The sequence below is a fragment of the Oryctolagus cuniculus genome, chromosome 3 (assembly GCF_051225735.1).
Source record: "Oryctolagus cuniculus isolate XC-2025 breed Fujian yellow rabbit chromosome 3, ASM5122573v1, whole genome shotgun sequence".
Taxonomy (NCBI): domain Eukaryota; kingdom Metazoa; phylum Chordata; class Mammalia; order Lagomorpha; family Leporidae; genus Oryctolagus; species Oryctolagus cuniculus.
The window spans coordinates 70,922,889-70,943,045 of NC_142869.1; the positions used below are offsets into that span (position 1 = coordinate 70,922,889).

General features: G+C 45.1%; 1 pseudogene across 1 annotated transcript; it reads right to left on the reverse strand.

Annotated features, from left to right (window-relative positions):
• Window positions 1-2,619: 2,619 nt before the first annotated feature.
• On the reverse strand, window positions 2,620-2,951 carry LOC108176951 (cytochrome c oxidase subunit 6A1, mitochondrial pseudogene; annotated as a pseudogene). The gene has a single exon (XR_016231189.1). The product of XR_016231189.1 is annotated as a cytochrome c oxidase subunit 6A1, mitochondrial pseudogene (transcript).
• Between the last annotated feature and the right edge of the window lie 17,206 nt (window positions 2,952-20,157).

A 20,157-nucleotide genomic window follows, 5' to 3' on the forward strand; every position in this document is an offset into this window, starting at 1 on the left:
CGCGTTACACAGGCGTGCGCGCTGAGCTCTGGATGCTTCTGTGACTGCGGGCCACGCTCTGTCGTCATTTAAGAACCGCAAGGTAACTGTCCACAGAGGCAAATAGCATGTGCCCGCGCACTGCGCCCGCCTGAAGCAGCACACTGGAGGGCGAGCAATTTGCCCAGTGCCCGGTCTCCCTTCTCTCTCCTGACACAGCCGGCGGAGGCGGGTTCACGGCCAACAGAACCGCGTGAATCAATCAGAGAGCTGTGATCAGAGCGAGGAGCAGGAGACCTGCTTGCCTCTCCACGCCCCTGACCTGGCAATCTCATCATCACCTTCTCGTAACCCTGGCCTGCCCACCCGCCAGCTGCCCTCCGCCCCGCCGGCCAGCCAGCCAGCCAGCCGTGGGAGGCAGGATGGATGGAGCCGTGCCCCATCCATCTATGGGGGCAGAAAAGCGAATGAAACACCTCCCCTTCCTTCCATCTCCTAACACTGCTAGGAAAATGTCATGAGACTGATGGCCTGCCCAGATGTTTGTCTACGCGAAATCCAGGGCCAGCACCAGTGCCCCCAGGGCTCTGAGCCAGTGAGCTGCCGAGGGAGTTCCTGCCTGTGGCTCCTTCTGCCCGGGGACTCCCTCTTGCTCTGGGCTGCTCCGGGCCACCCTCTGGCAGCAGAAAGGGACCCCTTGACCCCCACAACTCCCCACAGGGGAAGCAGCCAGGCACATTCAGAGGGCAGAGCCAGCGCTGTTTACTACTCACACTTAGCGGCACTGAAATTCACGGCTGTTGCTTCACATCATTCTGGGCAGAAGAGCGAATGAGACCCCTTCCTCCTGCCTCCTACCCAGTGCTGGGAAAATGTCCCGAGATCGATCGCATGCCCACATGGTGGCCCCCGTAGCAGCGGGACGTCGCCCTGGGAATCCCTTCTCTTACCCTGTTTTCTTTCCTTTGATGGCGTTCACGGTTCGCCTCCAATGCTGCTGCAAGGAGCAAGCTAAAAAGCAGAACTGTGACTGCCACCTGACACCAGAGGCCCTGGGCCCGCGCCGGCCCCTCGGGATTGCCCAGGAGTTAGTTTTCACCACTCTGCTCCTGGCCAGAGCAGGATGGGCCTTACCCACCATTGTCTAACCCAACCAAAGATGAGACTAAACCCAGGAAGTCCTGCTCCTAAGAGCTAAGAGAGATGAATAATTAATAAGCCGCCGGAACTTGGAGCTGATGATGTGTGCAACCTGGACGAGCGAAAAAATGTTGCTGACTTCTATTCCAAAGAAAGCCCAGATGAGGGGGTGTCATGTTTGCATGTTGGGGACCAAACCTCTGATTCCAAATACTAGAGGTTTTTTTTTAGATTTAAGATTTATTTATTCATCTATTTATTTGAAAGGCAGAGAGACAGACCAAGAGGCAGAGACAGAGACAAAGACACAGAGAGGTTTTCCCTAACTGGCCACAACAGCCAGGTTTGGGCCAGACCAAAGCCAGGAGCCAGGAGCTTCATCCGGGTCTCCCATGTGGGTGCAGGTGCCCAAGCACTTGGGACATCTTCCACTGCCTTCACAGGTGCAGTCCTTGAGGAGGGAAGCACAGCTGTGGGCACTGCTACCTGTAAGTGCCCAGAGTGGGTGCTCCTGGGAATTTGGAGAAAACGCTGGAAGGTGCAATCTGCTTTGGTTGCAGTGTCACTGACAGGAGCTAGCAGTCAACGCCAACAGATCCTCTCAGTTCTACCTTAAAAGAGTTCCAGGATTTTAGAGCTCCTGCCCCTCCACTGGAGGCAGGGTGCTCTCCTGACCCTCACCTTCAAGGCAGTAGCCTTGAAGTAGACAGGCATACAGGTTAAAATCAATTAGGTTTGTGAGCTGGAAGACCACACCTTCACCACGCCCCTGTGTGACCTCATGCCCCTACCTGGCCACACCTGGGTGCCCACCAGCCAATCAGGTTAATTAACCACTCCCCTTTGGAAGTGGGTTAAAAGCCTGGGACAGTGTGGCTTCTCTTCTTCCCCGGCCTCTTGCCAGGAGGGGGCTGGCTGTAGCCCTGTGCCTCCAGGGCACATGCCACGTGCCCTAGGCTTCCTGGCCTGGATGCTCCTCCATGTGGCTGGTTCCTGGTGCTCAGTATGAACCCAGATTTACCCCTCTTTCTTAATAAAGCTCTCACTCTCTTATGCATCTTTCTCACTAAATAAAGCTCTAAATGTACCATGCTGCCTCATTTATCTGTGCTGGTATTTAGAATTCTTCTCTAAATATTAGGCAAGAACCCACTCGGGCTTCCTAATATTGGGGATTTATTAGTAAGCATATGGTGAAATCACATGGCACCCCAAATTCCATTAGCATATGTGGCACCCCAGGTAGCACTTCTGGGGAATCCTGAAGGGCCACATGTTTGTGTAAATTTTAGGGGGTCATGTCCGATTTCAGCCTCCTTTTTTTTTATTTTTACATTTAAGTTATTTATTTAAGCCATCTCCCACCGTAAGCAGAGATGGAAGATCAGTATAATGGTCATCATTTGATTCAGTAAGGAAGGTGAACTTAAGGTCCCATAGACTTTTCTGGTCCACATGCAGAGTGGCGGTCCCTGGTGCCTGTGAGGGTCCAGGTTCTCGTTATTCGGCTTCATAGCCAGTAGGAAGTGGATTCACATGGGGTTATGGAATAGAGTATGGTTCCCATCTCCCCAGGGAAAGGGCTTGGCCCTGATGCAGAGATGGGGGTAGGCGATGAACTCGGCTCTCTCGTGCTCTTTGCGGTGCGACTTCAGGTAGACATTCAGCGTGCTCACGCCCACGCCGGGGAGCGCAACCAAGTAGGTGAGGGCCTTCCACATGCGAGCTGGGCCTTCCTCGCCGGGGGCATCGCTCAACATAGGCTGCCCCACCTGTAGGTGGGACCGACCTAGAAGCCGAGAAACCCTGGACCCAGCTGCCGCCACCACCATTTTCCTCCTGGACCTCTCCTTCTCCTTCCAAGATTTATTTAATTATTTGAAAGGCAGTTACACAGAGAGGCAGAGGCAGAGAGAAAGGTCTTCCATCTGCTGGTTCACTCCCCAGATGGCCGCAACCAGTCCGAAGCCAGGAGCCAGGAACTTCCCCACACAGGTGCAGGGGCCCAAGGACTTGGGCCATCTTCTACTGATTTCCCAGGCCATAGCAGAGAGCTAACTCGGAAGTGGAGCCGCCAAGACTCAAACCAGCACCCATATGGGAAGCCGGCACTGCAGGCAGCAGCTTTACCCACTACACCACAGCACCTGGCAGTGGCCTTCTCAGGGCTCCCTTTGCTTCCCCAAGAGCCACTAGGATTGTGGTAGCCAACCAAGCCAGCATGTGTCAGTCACCGAAACTGCAGAAATTACAGCTGAGGTCTCAGCTTAGGGGCCGTGGCCTGACAGCCAGGTGCTGCAGGGCTGGCCCCTTCGGGAGGCCCCTCGGCGAGCAGCAGATGTTCACCCCTCGCTCTCAGCTTCTGCTGGCTGCTGGCACTCCTTCGAGGTGCTTGGTCCTGTGGATGCAACACTCTGATTTCTCATTGCCTTCTCTGCTTCAGTGTGCACTCCTCTCCTCATAGGAACACGATGCATTGAATTTAGGCTCGTGGTGCATCCAGTATGATCTCGGCTTGAGAGCTTGATTTCATCTGTAAAGACCCAACTTCCAAATGAGGTCATGATCTCAGGAGCCGGGGGTTAAGACTCGGACTATTTCCAGGGGGCTGCTCTTCGGTCCACAAAGCGATCATGTTACAGCATGAACCAGAGAGCATTGCCCCTCTGCTCAACACTGTCCAAACGTCCCACCTCACCTTGAGTACAAATGACTCTTCCACACAGTCTGGCCGCTTCACCTCTCTGATTTCGTCGCCTACCGCTCAGATTTCTCATGCCACAGAAGCTCCTCTGTCCTCGGGACTCCGCGCACCCGCTAGCCTCTGCCTTTGCACATGGACCTCTACCAGGAACATCCTCCCCTAGCTCCCTCCGTGAGATTCTCCCAATCCTCTCTCAGGAGTCACCCTCTCCTGAGCCTTTCTTTGACCATGTTCTACAAACTGAACCTCTACCTTCATGTCCCATAATTTTTTTATCACAAGACTCAACAGTATAACATACCATATATCTTGATTTTTATGAGTGTATTTTCTGTCTCCTGTCATTAGAATGTAAGCTCTAGGGGGACAGGATTTTTGCCAATCTCATTCTTTGCTAAAGAGGAAGTAGTTAGGCTGGCGCTGTCACTCACTTGGTCAATCCTCCGCCTGCAGCGCCGACATCCCATTTAGGTGCCGGATTCTGTCCTGGTTGCTCCTCTTCCAGTCCAGCTCTCTGCTGTGGCCCGGGAAGGCAGTGGAGGATGGCCCAGGTGCTTGGGTCCTGTACCCACATGGGAGACCAGGAGGAAGCACCTGGCTCCTGGCTTTAGATGGGTGCAGTGCTGGCCATGGCAGCCATTAGGGAGTGAACCAATGGAAGAAAGACCTTTCTCTCTGTCTCTCTCTCACTGTCTATAACTCTACCTGTCCAAAAAAAAAAAAAAAAAAAAAAAAAGAGGAAGCACTTAGAATAGTGTCTGGTACTGTAGGCCCTCTGTAAGAATACCTAAAATGCACCACTACCACTGGAATTGCACAACACAGAATTACTAACATCCCTGTGTTGAAAGGGCATGATACTAGAGCAGCACTGAAAATATCAAGTGTATCTGTAAACGAAAATGTAGGATTTTGCATTCCAGAAAATAATCACTTTACCCTGATGGCATCTGATGATACCAAAGCAAAATGCAGCGACAGCCACCAGTGGAGCAAAAATGTTTGAAACTTTGCTGAAATACAGGTAAGGAAAAGCACGAGTTCGGCAATAGCAATAGAAGAAAGGTGCTTTATTTCTATTCTCTCTTTAGAAAACAATGTGACAAAACTTGTCACAGAGAAAGCTCATTCAGGAGTATTTTTTAAAGATTTATTTATTTATTTGAAAGTCAGAGTTACACAGAGAGAGAAGGAGAGGCAGAGAGAGAGAGAGAATGAGAGAGAGAGGTCTTCCATCGATGGTTCACTTCCCAATTGGCCACAACGGCCGGAGCTGTGCTGATCCAAAGCCAGGAGCTTCTTTCAGGTCTCCCACGCAGGCGAATGGGCCCAAGCACTTGGGCCATCCTCCACTGCTTTCCCAGGCCACAGCAGAGAGCTGGATTGGAAGTGGAGCAGCCTGGACTAGAACTGGCACCCATATGGGATGCTGGTGCTTCAGGCCAGGGCGTTAACCCACTGCACCAGAGTGCCAGCCCTCAGGAATATTTTAAAATATCTTTTTAGGGAAAAAATCCTTAAGAGGGATGTCAGAAAGTTCCTAAGACTGTATGATTTTCCAGATTAGTTTACTTTTGAAAAGTAAAAAAGTCAGCTTTTTAAAATCACTTCCTATTGAAGTATAAGTGAAGTATAAGTGACATTCCTATTGAGGTATAAGTGACATGTAAGTGACATTGTATTCAGCAGGTACAATTTGATAAGCTTTGATATTGCTATATGCCATGGAATCTTCACATTCATGGGAGTGGATCACATCATAATCCAGATAGGGGAATAGCCATGGCCTCAAAACCTTCCCCAGGGTGGGGACGGCGCTGTGGTGTCTCAGGTTAAGCCACTGCCTGCAATACCGGCATCTGGTATGAGCACTGGTTCACGTTCCGGCTGCTCCACTTCCAATCCAGCTCTCTGCTATGGCCTGGGAAAGCAGTAGAAGATGGCCCAAGCACTTGGGCCCCTGCATGCATGGAAGACTCAGTGGAGGCTCCTGGCTCCAGTAAACCAGTTGGTGGAAGACCTTTCTCTCTCTCTCTCTCTCTCTCCCTCTCTCTCTCTCTCTCTCTGCCACTGCCTCTGCCTCTCTGTAACTCTGCCTTTCAAACAATAAATACATCTTTAAAAAAAATCCTTCCTTGGGACCCTTTATAATCATTTGATATTTTCCCCTCCTCTCTGTTTAAATACTGTCCAATTTTCTTTTTGGTTTCTTCTTTGACCTCTTGAGAGATATGTTCTTCGGTTTCCAAAGATTTGAAGATTTTCCAGAAATTTTTCTTTTGTTGATTTCTTAGTTCCACTGCAGTTAGTGAACTCACTTGAATCCGCCTAAGTGTATTGAGGCTGCTTCGTGCTGCAGAATGTGGCCTCTCTCGGCGAGCGGACTTCGCGAAGAATGTGAATGTCTGTTATTAGGTGATTGCTCGCAAAATGTCAGTCAGGTCAAGTTGATACTGTTGGCCAAGTTTCTGTTGTTGTTCCTATTGATTTTCTTATTTTCTCCACTTACTCTGTTGATTATTAAGTTATGGGTTTTAAAATCACCAACTGCAATTGGATATTTGTCTACTTCTCCTTGTAGTTAGTAGTATTCGCCTCATATACTTTAAAGCTTTGTTATTAGGTGCATAAATGTTTAGAGTTTTTATATCCTTTTAATTAACTGACTTTATATTTAGGAAATAAAATTCTTTCTCACTGGTAATTCTTTTTACTCTTAAAATGACTTTGATATTAATATAGCCACTACAATTTTATTTTGATTGGTATAAACAGGATAAACTTTCCCCATCATTTTATATTTGTGTCTTTATGATTAACAGTGTGATTTTTGTAGGCAATGTGTAATTAGTTCTTATTTCTTTATTCAAATGGAAAACCTCTATCTTTTAATTGAGGTATTTAGACTGTTATGTTTAATGTGGTTACTGTTGAAGTTAGCTTTAAATTTGCTTATTCATTTTGTATTTGTCCCCATCTGTTCTTTGTTTCTTTTCACCTATTGTTTTTCTTCTTTTAGGATTGAGCACTTTATAATTTTGCTCTATTTTGTTTGCTTATTAACTATTACATTTTATTTTCTTAAGAAAAATTTTTTTAAGATTTATTTACTTATTTTCTTATTTGAAAGGCAGAGTTACAGCAAAAGGAGGAGAGACAAAGAGAGAGGTCTTCCATCTGCTGGTTCACTCTCCTAATGGCTGCAACAGCTGGCACTGGGCCAGGCCCAAGCCAGGAGCCAGGAGCTTCTTCTAAGTCTCCCACCTGGGTGCAGGGGCCCAAGCACTTGGGCCATCCTTTACTGCTTTCCCTGGGGCATTAGCAGGGAGCTGGATTGAAAGCAGGGCAGCCAGGTCCTGAACCAACACCCATATGGGATGCCAGCATCTCAGACAGAGGCTTAACCTTCTCTGCCACAGTGCCAGCCCAAGAAAACTTTTTAAAAAGGTTTTCTTACTTGAAGGTGGGGAGAGAGACTGAGAGAGAGGAATCTTGTACTTGCTGTTTCACTCCCCAAATGGCCTCACTAGCTAGGGCTGGGCCAGGCTGAAGCCAGGAGCCAGGAACTCCATCCAGGTCTCCCACACATGTGGCAGGGGCCCAAGCCCTTGAGCCATCATCTTCTGCTGCTTTTCCAGAAGCATTAGCAGGTGGCCGGGTCAGAAGCAGAGCAGCCAGAACTCACACTGGTGCTGTGAAATGGACAGCAGCCTTCCAAGTAGGAACATTGCTGCATTACAACGCCAGTCCCACCACTTAGTTTGTATCTGCAATTTTGTATTTTTTTTCTTAAAGAGGGCCCCCAATCTCCAGTCCCATACCCAACCTGTGGAGCTGCACCTCCTGCTCAGAATTCTGCCTCCACCCCTTACTGGCTTTGTGACCTTGAGCAGCCCCTGTGCCTCAGTTTTCTCATCTGTAAGACCAGGACGCTGATAGGACCTACTGCATGCTGTTGAGCATTAAATGAATTTCTATGTGTTACACAGAAATCCCTCAGTAAGCCAGTGATTATTCTTGTTTGAACAACAGCAATGAGTCATGGCATTATAAATTATTGGATCACTCAGAGTGTGAATGCTTAGGATGGAACCCCATGGAAGACCCCTACCCACGGGCTGAGAGCAGATAAAGAAATAGAAGGAAATAGAGAGGTGGCCAGAGGGAAATGAAAGACTGTGGTGTCCTAGGAAATGAAATAGGCCAACTTCCAAGGAAGCTGAAGTTAATAGGTTCTGTGCCACTAATGATGAAATTAAGGACAACAGTCGTGACGGATGTTGTGAGATGGCGATATAAAAAAACAGGCTCGGGGGCTGGCGCCGTGGCTCACTTGGTTAATCCTCTGCCTGCGGCGTCGGCATCCCATATGGGCGCCGGATTCTGTCCTGGTTGCCCCTCTTCCAGTCCAGCTCTCTGCTGTGGCCCGGGAAGGCAGTGGAGGATGGCCCAAGTGCTTGGGCCCTGCACCCCATGGGAGACCAGGAGAAGCACCTGGCTCCTGGCTTTGGATCAGCGCAGCTCCGGCTGTGGCAGACATGTGGGGAGTGAGCCAGCGGAGGCAAGACCTTTCTCTCTCTCTTTCTCTCTCACTGTCTACAACTCTACCTGTCAAATAAATAAAATAAAGAATAAAAATAAAAAAACAGGCTCCACATGTTATCACATGTGTTAACAATGTATTAAGTCAGATAAACCCTGCTAATTCCTCATCACAGTCCTTGGCATACATTAAGCATTCAAAAATGTAAGAGATGTTCATTATAAGTCTTATATGATTTTTTTAACTTTTATTTAATGAATATAAATTTCCAAAGTACGACTTATGGATTACAATCGCTTCCCCACCATACCGTCCCTCCCACCCGCAACCCTCCCCTTTCCCACTCCCTCTCCCCTTCCATTCACAAGATTCATTTTCGATTCTCTTAAAATACAGAAAATCAGCTTAGTATACATTAAGTAAAGATTTCAACAGTTTGCTCCCACACAGAAACATAAAGTGAAAAATAATAGATGATTTTTTAAATGATGATGAAATCAGATCAGACCTATTGTCATGTTTAATCCCAGTGAGAGTCAAGTTGGGAATTGATAATTTCTTTTTTTTTTTTTTTTTTACAGAAGATCAGTTTAGTATACATTAAGTAAAGATTTCAACAGTTTGCACCCCCATAGAAATACAAAGTGAAATATACTGTTTGAGTACTCGTTATAGCATTAAATCTCAATGTACAGCACATTAAGGACAGAGATCCTACATGAGGAGTAAGTGCACAGTGACTCCTGTTGTTGACTTTACCAATTGACACTCCTGTCTATGGCATCAGTAGTCTCCCTATGCTCCAGTCATGAGTTTCCAAGGCTATGGAAGCCCTCTGAGTTCTCCGACTTTTATCTTGTTTAGACAAGGTCATAGCCAAAGTGGAGGTTCTCTCCTCCCTTCAGAGAAAGGTACCTCCTTCTTTGTTTTTTTGTTTTGTTTTTTTTTGTTTGTTTGTTTTTTGTTTTTAAAGATTTATTTATTTGAAAGGTAGAGTTACAGAGAGGGAGAAGCAGAGGCAGAGAGGTCTTCCATCTGCTGATTCACTCCCCAAATGGCCGCAACAGCTGGAGCTCAGCCCATCCCCAGTCAGGATCCAGCAGCTTCTTCCAGGTCTCCCATGCGGGTCAGAGGCTCAAGAACTTGGGCTATCTTCCACTGCTTTCCCAGGCCATAGTAGAGAGCTGGGATGGAAGTGGAGCAGATGGGACTCGAACTAGCACCCATATGGGATGCCGCAATGCAGACGGTGGCTTTACCCGCTATGCCACAGTGCAGGCCCCTAAATCATTGTTTATGGCAGCTCACCCAGTACCAGACTGTGGTATCAGATTTTTTTTTTAACTTTTATTTAATGAATATAAATTTCCAAAGTACGATTTATGGATTACAATGGCTTCCCCCACATACCGTCCCTCCCACCCACAACCCTCCCCTTTCCCACTCCCTCTCCCCTTCCATTCACATCAAAATTCATTTTCGATTATCTTAATATACAGAAGATCAGCTTAGTATACATTAAGTAAGGATTTCAACAGTTTGCTCCCACACAGAAACATAAAGTGAAAAATAATAGATGATTTTTTAAATGATGATGAAATCAGATCAGACCTATTGTCATGTTTAATCCCAGTGAGAGTCAAGTTGGGAGTTGATAATTTCTTCTTCTTCTTTTTTTTTTTTTTTTTACAGAGGATCAGTTTAGTATACATTAAGTAAAGATTTCAACAGTTTGCACCCCCATAGAAACACAAAGTGAAATATATTGTTTGAGTACTCGTTATAGCATTAAATCTCAATGTACAGCACATTAAGGACAGAGATCCTACATGAGGAGTAAGTGCACAGTGACTCCTGTTGTTGACTTTACCAATTGACACTCCTGTCTATGGCATCAGTAGTCTCCCTATGCTCCAGTCATGAGTTTCCAAGGCTATGGAAGCCCTCTGAGTTCTCCGACTTTTATCTTGTTTAGACAAGGTCATAGTCAAAGTGGAGGTTCTCTCCTCCCTTCAGAGAAAGGTATCTCCTTCTTTGAAGACCTGTTCTTTCCACTGGGATCTCACTCGCAGAGATCTTTTGCCAGAGTGTCTTGGCTTTCCATGCCTAAAATACTCTCATGGGCTTTTCAGCCAGATCCGAATGCCTTTAGGGCTGATTCTGAGGCCAGAGTGCTATTTAGGACATCTGCCATTCTATGAGTCTGCTGAGTATCTCACTTCCCATGTTGGATCACTCTCCCCTTTATTTATTCTATCGGTTAGTGTTAGCAGGTACTAGACATGTTTATGTGCTCCCTTTGACTCTTAGTCCTTTCATTATGATCAATTGTGAACTGAAATTGATCACTTGGAATAGTGAGATGGCATTGGTACATGCCACCTTGATGGGATTGAATTGGAATCCCCTGGTATGTTTCTAACTCTACCATTTGGGGCAAGTCAGCTTGAGCATGTCCCAAATTATACATCTCTTCCCTCTCTCATTCCCACTCTTATGTTTAACAGGGATCACATTTCAGTTAGTTTTTAACACTTAAGAATAACTGTGTATTAATTACAGAATTAAACCAGTCATATTAAGTAGAACAGACAAAAAAACTACTAAGAGGGATAATGTATTAAGTTGTTCATTAACAGTCAGGGCTATGCTGATCAAGTCACCGTTTCCCATAGTGTCCATTTCACTTCAGGAGGTTTCCTTTTTGGTGTTCAGTCAGTTGTCACCGATCAGGGAGAACATATGATATTTGTCCCTTTGGGATTGGCTTATTTCACGCAGCATGATGTGTTCCAGATTCCTCCATTTTGTTGCAAATGACTGGATTTCGTTGTTTCTTACTGCGGTATAGTATTCTAAAGAGTACATATCCCATAATTTCTTTATCCAGTCTACCGTTGATGGGCATTTAGGTTGGTTCCAGGTCTTAGCTATTGTGAATTGAGCTGCAATAAACATTAGGGTGCAGACCGCTTTTTTGTTTGCCAATTTAAATTCCTTTGGGTAAATTCCAAGGAGTGGGATGGCTGGGTCGAACGGTAGGGTTATCTTCAGGTTTCTGAGGAATCTCCAGACTGACTTCCATAGTGGCTTGACCAGTTTGCATTCCCACCAACAGTGGGTTAGTGTCCCTTTTTCCCCACATCCTCACCAGCATCTGTTGTTGGTAGATTTCTGAATGTGAGCCATTCTAACCGGGGTGAGGTGAAACCTCATTGTGGTTTTGATTTGCATTTCCCTGATTGCTAATGACCTTGAACATTTTTTCATGTGCCTGTTGGCCATTTGGATTTCCTCTTTTGAAAAATGTCTATTGAGGTTTGGCCCATCTCTTAATTGGGTTGTTGGTTTTGTTTTTGTGGAGTTTCTTGATCTCTTTGTAGATTCTGGTTATTAACCCTTTATCTGTTGCATAGTTTGCAAATATTTTTTCCCATTCTGTCGGTTGTCTCTTCACTCTCCTGACTGTTTCTTTTGCAGTACAGAAACTTCTCAATTTGATGCAATCCCAATAGTTAATTTTGGCTTTGACTGCCTGTGCCTCCCGGGTCTTTTCCAGAAACTCTTTGCCTGTGCCAATATCTTGAAGGGTTTCTCCAATGTTCTCTAGTAACTTGATGGTGTCAGGTCGTAGATTTAGGTCTTTAATCCATGTTGAGTGGATTTTTGTGTAAGGCGTAAGGTAGGGGTCTTGCTTCATGATTCTGCACGTGGAAATCCAATTTTCCCAGCACCATTTATTGAATAGACTGTCCTTGCTCCAGGAATTAGTTTTAGATCCTTGATCAAATATAAGTTGGCTGTAGATGTTTGGGTTGATTTCTGGTGTTTCTATTCTGTTCCATTGGTCTATCCATCTGTTTCTGTACCAGTACCATGCTGTTTTGATTACAACTGCCCTGTAGTATGTCCTGAAATCTGGTATTGTGATGCCTCTGGCTTTGTTTTTGTTGTACAAGATTGCTTTAGCTATTCGAGGTCTCCTGTGTCTCCATATAAATTTCAGCACCAATTTTTCCAGATCTGAGAAGAAGGTCTTCGGTATCTTGATTGGTATTGCATTGAATTTATAAATTGCTTTTGGGAGAATGGACATTTTGATGATGTTGATTCTTCCAATCCATGAGCATGGAAGATTTTTCCATTTCTTGGTATCCTCTTCTATTTCTTTCTTTAAGGTTTTGTAATTTTCATTGTAGAGATCTTTAACGTCCTTGGTTAAGTTTATTCCAAGGTATTTGATTGTTTTTGTAGCTATTGTGAATGGGATTGATCTTAGAAGTTCCTCAGCCATGGCATTGTCTGTGTATACAAAGGCTGTTGATTTTTGTGCATTGATTTTATACCCTGCTACTTTGCCAAACTCTTCTATGAGTTCCAATAGTCTCTTAGTAGAGTTCTTTGGGTCCCCTAAATAAAGAATCATGTCATCTGCAAAGAGGGATAGTTTGAGTTCTTCCTTCCCAATTTGTATCCCTTTAATTTCTTTTTCTTGCCTAATAGCTCTGGCTAGAACCTCCAGAACTATATTGAATAGCAGTGGTGAGAGTGGACATCCCTGTCTGGTCCCAGATCTCAGTGGAAATGCTTCCAACTTTTCCCCATTCAATAGGATGTTGGCTGTGGGTTTTTCATAGATTGCTTTGATTGTATTGAGGAATGTTCCTTCCAAACCCAGTTTGCTTAGAGTTTTCATCATGAACGGGTGTTGTATTTTATCAAATGCTTTCTCGGCATCTATTGAGATAATCATATGGTTTTTCTTCTGCAGTCTGTTAATGTGGTGTATCACATTGATTGTCTTGCGCACATTAAACTATCCCTGCATACCAGGGATAAATCCCACTTGGTCTGGGTGGATGATCTTTCTGATGTGTTGTTGCATTCTATTGGTCAGATTTTATTGAGGATTTTTGCATCTATGTTCATCAGGGATATTGGTCCGTAATTCTCTTTCAGTGCTGCATCTTTTTCCGGCTTAGGAATTAATGTGATGCTGGCTTCATAGAAAGAATTTGGGAGGACTCCCTCTTTTTCGATTGTTCTGAATAGTTTGAGAAGAATTGGAGTTAGTTCTTCTTTAAATGTCTGGTAGAATTCAGCAGTGAATCCATCTGGTCCTGGGCTTTTCTTTGTTGGGGGGGCCTTTATGACTGTTTCAATTTCTGTCTCAGTTATGGGTCTGTTTAGGTTTTCGATGTCTTCCTGGTTCAATTTAGGTATGTTGCATGTGTCCAGGAATCTATCCATTTCTGATAGGTTTCCCTGTTTGCTGGCATACAAGTCCTTGTAGTAATTTCTGATGATTCTTTTTATTTCTGTGGTGTCTGTTGTTACGTTTCCTTTTTCATCTCTGATTTTATTGATTTGGGTCTTTTCTCTTCTTTATTTAGTTAGTTGGGCCAATGGGGTGTCAATTTTGTTTATTTTTTTCAAAAAACCAGCTCCTCGTTTGGCTGATTTTTTGTAATGTTTTTCTTGATTCAATCCTGTTGATTTCTTCTCTGATTTTAATTATTTCTCTTCTCCTACTAGATTTGGGTCTGGTTTGCTGTAGGTTTTCTAGATCCTTGAGGTGAATTGAAAGCTCATCTATTTGGTGCCTTTCCAATTTCTTGATGTAGGCACCTATTGATATAAACTTCCCTCTTAACACTGCTTTTGCTGCGTCCCATAAGTTTTGGTATGTTGTGCTGTTATCCTCATTTACTTCCAGAAAGTTTTTGATTTCTCTTTTGATTTCTTCTATGACCCATTGTTCATTCAGGAGCATGTTGTTCAATCTCCATGTGTTTGCGTATGCTCTAGGGATTCCTGAGTTGCTAATTTCCAACTTTATTCCTTTATGGTCTGAGAAGCTGCATGGTATGATTCTAATTCTTTTGAATTTGCTGAGACTTGCTTTATGGCCTAGTATGTGGTCAATCCTAGAGAAGGTTCCATGTACTGCTGAGAAGAATGTAAAATCTTTAGCTGTAGGATTGAAAGTTCTGTATATATCTGTTAGATCCATTTGGGCTATAGTGTCGTTTAAATCTACTGTATCCTTGTTGATCTTCTGTCCTATTGATCTGTCTATTTCTGAGAGTGGAGTATGTCTGAAAAGCTGCATGGTATGATTCTAATTCTTTTGAATTTGCTGAGACTTGCTTTATGGCCTAGTATGTGGTCAATCCTAGAGAAGGTTCCATGTACTGCTGAGAAGAATGTAAAATCTTTAGCTGTAGGATTGAAAGTTCTGTATGTATCTGTTAGATCCATTTGGGCTATAGTGTCATTTAAATCTACTGTATCCTTGTTGATCTTCTGTCCTATTGATCTGTCTATTTCTGAGAGTGGAGTATTGAAGTCCCCCAGTACTATTGTATTGGGGTCTAAGTCTCCCTTTAAGTCCATTAACAAATCTTTTAGATAAACCGGTGCCCTGTAGTTAGGTGCATATACATTGATAATTGTTATATCTTCCTGTTGAATTGATCCCTTAATCATTATGTAGTGTCCCTCTTTGTCTCTCCTAACAGTTTTTGTGGTAAAGTTTATGTTGTACGATATTAAGATGGCTACGCCTGCTCTTTTTTCATTTCTGTTGGCATGGTATATCTTTTTCCAGCCTTTCACTTTCAGTCTGTATGGATCTTTGTTGGAAAGATGTGTTTCTTGTAAGCAGCAAATAGATGGGTTTTGTTCCTTAACCCAATCAGCCAATCGGTATCTTTTAACTGGACAGTTCAGGCCATTCACGTTCAATGTGACTAATGATAAGTGGTAACTTTGCCCTGCCATTTGCCAAAGATAAGTTCTAATATATGCTTTGAATTCCCTGTGATCTTTTGCTGTGAGCTTTCCTTCCTTGGTTTCCTTCCTTTACCTTCTTTCATATTGATGACCGTGTTTCTGTGTTTCTGTGTGTAACACATCTTTAAGCATCTTTTGCAGGGCTGGACGAGTGGCAACAAATTCTTTCAATTTCTGTTTGCTATGAAAAGTCTTTATTTCACCTTCATTCACAAATGATAGCTTTGCAGGATATAATATTCTGGGCTGGCAGTTGTTCTCTCTTAGTACCTGGGCTATATCTCGCCATTCCCTCCTAGCTTGTAGAGTTTCTGATGAGAAGTCAGCTGTGAGTCTGATTGGAGATCCTCTGAGAGTAATCTGACGTTTCTCTCTTGCACATTTTAGGATCTTTTCTTTATGTTTCACTGTGGAGAGTTTAATTACAACGTGTCATGGTGAGGATCTCTTTTGGTCGTATTTATTAGGGGTTCTGTGAGCTTCCTGTACTAGGATTTCTCTGTCCTTCTCCAAACCTGGGAAATTTTCTGCTAATATCTCACTAAAAAGGCCTTCTAATCCTTTCTCCCTCTCCATGCCTTCAGGAACTCCTAGAACCCGGATGTTGGGTTTTTTAATAGTATCCTGGAGATTCCCGACAATATGTTTTAGATTTCTAATTTCCTCTTCTTTTCTTTGGTCTGACTGTATCCTTTCCTGTTCTCTGTCTTCTAAGTCCGATATTCTCTCTTCTGCTTCACCCATTCTGTTTGTAAGGCTCTCTATTGTGTTTTTCATTTGATCTATGGAATTCTTCACTTCAGTCACTATCACAGTTTCCTGTTATACTAGTTGTTTCATTTCATTTTGATTCCTCCTTAATATTTCATTTTCACGAGAGAGATTTTCTATCTTGTCCATTAAGGCTTTATGTAGTTCAAGAATTTGTTTTTGAGAACTTCTTAATGTTCTTATCAATTTTTTGAGATCTGCTTCTTGCATTTCTTCTATGTCATCATCTTCATGATCTTGAATTGGGGTGTCTTTTTCATTTGAGGGCGTCATGGTGACTTCCTTGTTTTTATTACCTCGGTTTTTGCGTTTGTTATTTGGCATATTGGAGATATTTGGTTTCTTCACTGTGGTGCTTTTTCTTGTTATACTATGACTCTAGATTAAGTGGACTATCTGTTTTTGATGGAGCCTTAGGGCTTGAGATGGGTGTGGCCTGAGAGCTCTGTTTGGTGTGCCAAAGGTGACACTCCCAGGTTAGGCGTGGTAAACCTCTCTCTCTCTTTCTTTTTTTTTTTTTTTTTTTTTTGATTCAAAAGGGAAGTAATTCTGGACAGCTGAACGAAGTTGGAGGTAGTTAGCAGGCAAATGATATACCCACAGGAGCCAGAGATCGGAAGCTCTTTCCCAAGGACCACACAGGGAATCTGTTCGGCCCTCAGAGTGGGTTCAAATTCTCCTTCAGTCTCCCACTGGGTTGCCAAAGTTACAGAATTGTAGCATCTCTGGAGAGTGCTCACGTGAATTCCGTGAGTTCTCTCCCCCACCGTCTCTTTTTTCACAGTCTCAGTTCAGTAGCACCACAAATTTACTAGGTCCTAATCTCCTGTTAATTCGCCCCGCCCAGAGTCAGGTTTTTCTGCTAGGCTCAGGGCCGGTGCAGACCTGAGGTCGCTCTGCTTATGACGTATGTCCAAGATGGCGCCTGCTCTTTGTCTTGCTCGCCCTTGAGAGGTGAGCGGAGAGAGAGAAACCCGCGTCTGTACCAGTCACCTTTTTTTTTCTCTCTCTCTCTCTTCCAGTTAGCCTGGTGAACTTCCCGCCCCCCCCCCCCCGGGGTGGTTCCCTCTAGTCTCCTCTCTCCGCTTGCCTGCCGGTGTCTCAGGCTATTGAGGTTCGGCTCACCTCGCGTTCCAGCGCTGGTGTGTTGAGTCTGCCGCTGGTGTCCCGAACTGTGGGCTCCCACACTCTCCACGCAGGTCCGCTGTGAATCACGTGTTCCGGAAGAGTCCTCTGTCGGTACCTCCTTCTTTGAAGACCTGTTCTTTCCACTGGGATCTCACTCGCAGAGATCTTTCATTTAGTTGTGTTTTTTTTTTTTTTTGTTTTTGTGTTTTTTTTTTTTTGCCAGAGTGTCTTGGCTTTCCATGCCTGAAATACTCTCATGGGCTTTTCAGCCAGATCCGAATGCCTTTAGGGCTGATTCTGAGGCCAGAGTGCTGTTTAGGACATCTGCCATTCTATGAGTCTGCTGAGTATCTCGCTTCCCATGTTGGATCACTCTCCCCTTTATTTATTCTATCGGTTAGTATTAGCAGGTACTAGACTTGTTTATGTGCTCCCTTTGACTCTTAGTCTTATATGATTTTTTAAAATATTTTATTTATTTTTTTTGACAGGTAGAGTTACAGACAGTGAGTGAGAGAGAGAGAGAGAGAGAGAGGTCTTCCTTCCGTTGGTTCACTCCCCAAATGGCCGCAACAGCCAGCACTGTGCCAATCCAAAGCCAGGAGCCAGGAGACAGGAGCTTCTTCCTGGTCTCTCATGCAGGTTCAGGGACCCAAGGACCTGGGCCATCTTCCACTGCTGTCCCAGGCCACAGCAGAGAGCTGGATTGGAAGAGGAACAGCCAGGGCTAGAACCAGCGCCCATATGGGATGCCGGCACCACAGACAGAGGATTAACCTTCTGCACCGTGGCGCCGGCCCCAGTCTTATATGATTTACTACATTTATTTGCCTTTTGGAGCACCAGACCCAGGCCTTGTCCTACCCTAGTATATAAATATTAGGGAGGTCTATGGTTTCTCTCTGGTCCTACTGTCTCCATTTTTCTTGGCTCATTATCAGCTTTACCTGAAGGTGTGACAGTAAGATGCCTTCTGTCAAGCAGACACACATAAACACATACCACGCACACATACAGTCACACCCACACACATACACCCATGTCACACATCACAGGCTAACGCTATCTTGCTTCTGTCTCTCTAAGGAAACCCTTAATCTCCTACCCTGACACTGCCCACCTCTCTCATTAAAATAATGTAGACTTTTTTTTTTTAATTTTTTTGACAGGCAGAGTGGACAGTGAGAGAGAGAGACAGAGAGAAAGGTCTTCCTTTGCCGTTGGTTCACCCTCCAATGGCCACTGCGGCCAGCGCATCGCGCTGATCCAAAACCAGGAGCCAGGTGCTTCTCCTGGTCTCCCATGGGGTGCAGGGCCCAAGCACTTGGGCCATCCTCCACTGCACTCCCGGGCCACAGCAGAGAGCTGGCCTGGAAGAGGGGCAACCAGGACAGAATCCGGCGTCCCGACCAGGACTAGAACCCTGTGTGCCGGCGCCGCAGGCAGAGGAATAATGTAGACTTGACCAATGATTAGCACCCCCTGAGGGTTCAAAGGTCAAGGCCGGGCCTGGGTCCTGTGCCTGTATCCACTCAGGGCTAGGAGAGATGCTTAGGCCCCTCTGCCTTCTACAGTGAGAGGTTGAGCCCAGCTTTCTCCCAGGATTCCCTCTAAGTGACACAAGGGACTAGATTCCGCACAGCCAAAAACCAGTGGTCAGCATGTCCTACATCCAGTCAACCCCAGGGGCCTGGGATACAACCCACAAAACCAAAAACAGTCTCAAAAAAAAAAAAAAAAAAAAAAAAAGCAGTCTCAAAATTCAGATCAAACACCTTGAATTAGGTTTCTAAATCCTTTTTTTTTTTAATTTTGGGGAAATTTTTAATTTTGGGAAATCCATTTGGTCACTTGTTTGTCCACCTACATGGGCTCCCGGGGGAAAACTGGTCCTGTGGTCCTGACTCACTGCTGTATGAATCATGTGAGTGCTATTTGCAAAGGTCTGTGTGAAGCCACAAATTACACCTTTCAACATGAGAAGTATAATTTGTGCCAAGAGTCGACTGATTTAAACCCCAAACACAACTGTGTGCAAGCTGAAACTTTGCTACCGGTCTTGGCTGCACCTTGCACCATGAGTCATTCTAAATGATTAAGTCACCACGTACTTGAAAGTTCAGTCATTTAAACACAAAACCTGACAGTTTAAAAAGTGAGGTGACACAAAGATCCTTGCAACAAATGCATTTCAAATTCCTTAACAAGGCAAAATGAACATGATTTTGCCTTCTCCTTGATTTGCAGGGTCATCAATAAAAATATCAACCAATAGCTGAGTCTGGACCAGACGTACGACTCCCAGGGCTATGGAACCTTGCACTCAATGAGTCCAGACAGTTGGCTTTGAGCTCTTGGGACAATCACAGCTTTCCTGCCTCCCCTCTTGTTGTCACCTGCTGTTATCAGTTTATCCATCTGTAGTAGCTCCTGCTACATTGTTTGCTGAGAGCTTAAACAGCTTGTTAGAATTATGTATAAAGTCAACAGCAACAGGCTCCAGATGGATGGCCCATGGGAATAAACCAAAGTTGTTCTAACGCTTTTTTTGAAAACTATTAGGGTACACATTCATAAAACAGACGTCTCACGATGATTCCTCATTCCCTACCAAGCCCCGGCCCCAGGGAATCAGCATTCCCTCCACGTTGCTCTGAGTAGGCCCACTGCCCGCGAGGGGACCGCGGGCTGTCAGACACAAAGCTCCTGTCAGGACGGGCAGGCAGAGCGGCCCCCTCTGCCACCCCTCCCTGCAGCGCACCATCCAGCCCCTGCATTTCTCTGGACCGGAAAACCCCTGCCCGACAGTTCAGTAGCATCCTGGGGAGCATTTTCAATGGGTGAGTGAGAGTCCAACCGTTGAATGCCTTAAACGACAGAAATCTCAACTGCTCCCAGAGGTGTGCGCACTGGCTCAGAAACAGCCCTGCTGCTTCCATCCGCAATCCCCTGGCACAGATCTGCTGAGGCGCTGGGTCCTCCCTGGTACCAGGCATCGCCTAGGCAGAGGGAACTGTGGGAACCCCCAGAGAGCAGGTGCTCCTGTCCTGAGGTGTGCGCTCTTGTTCCCCACCCCCACCCCCAGCCCCGGGTGCAC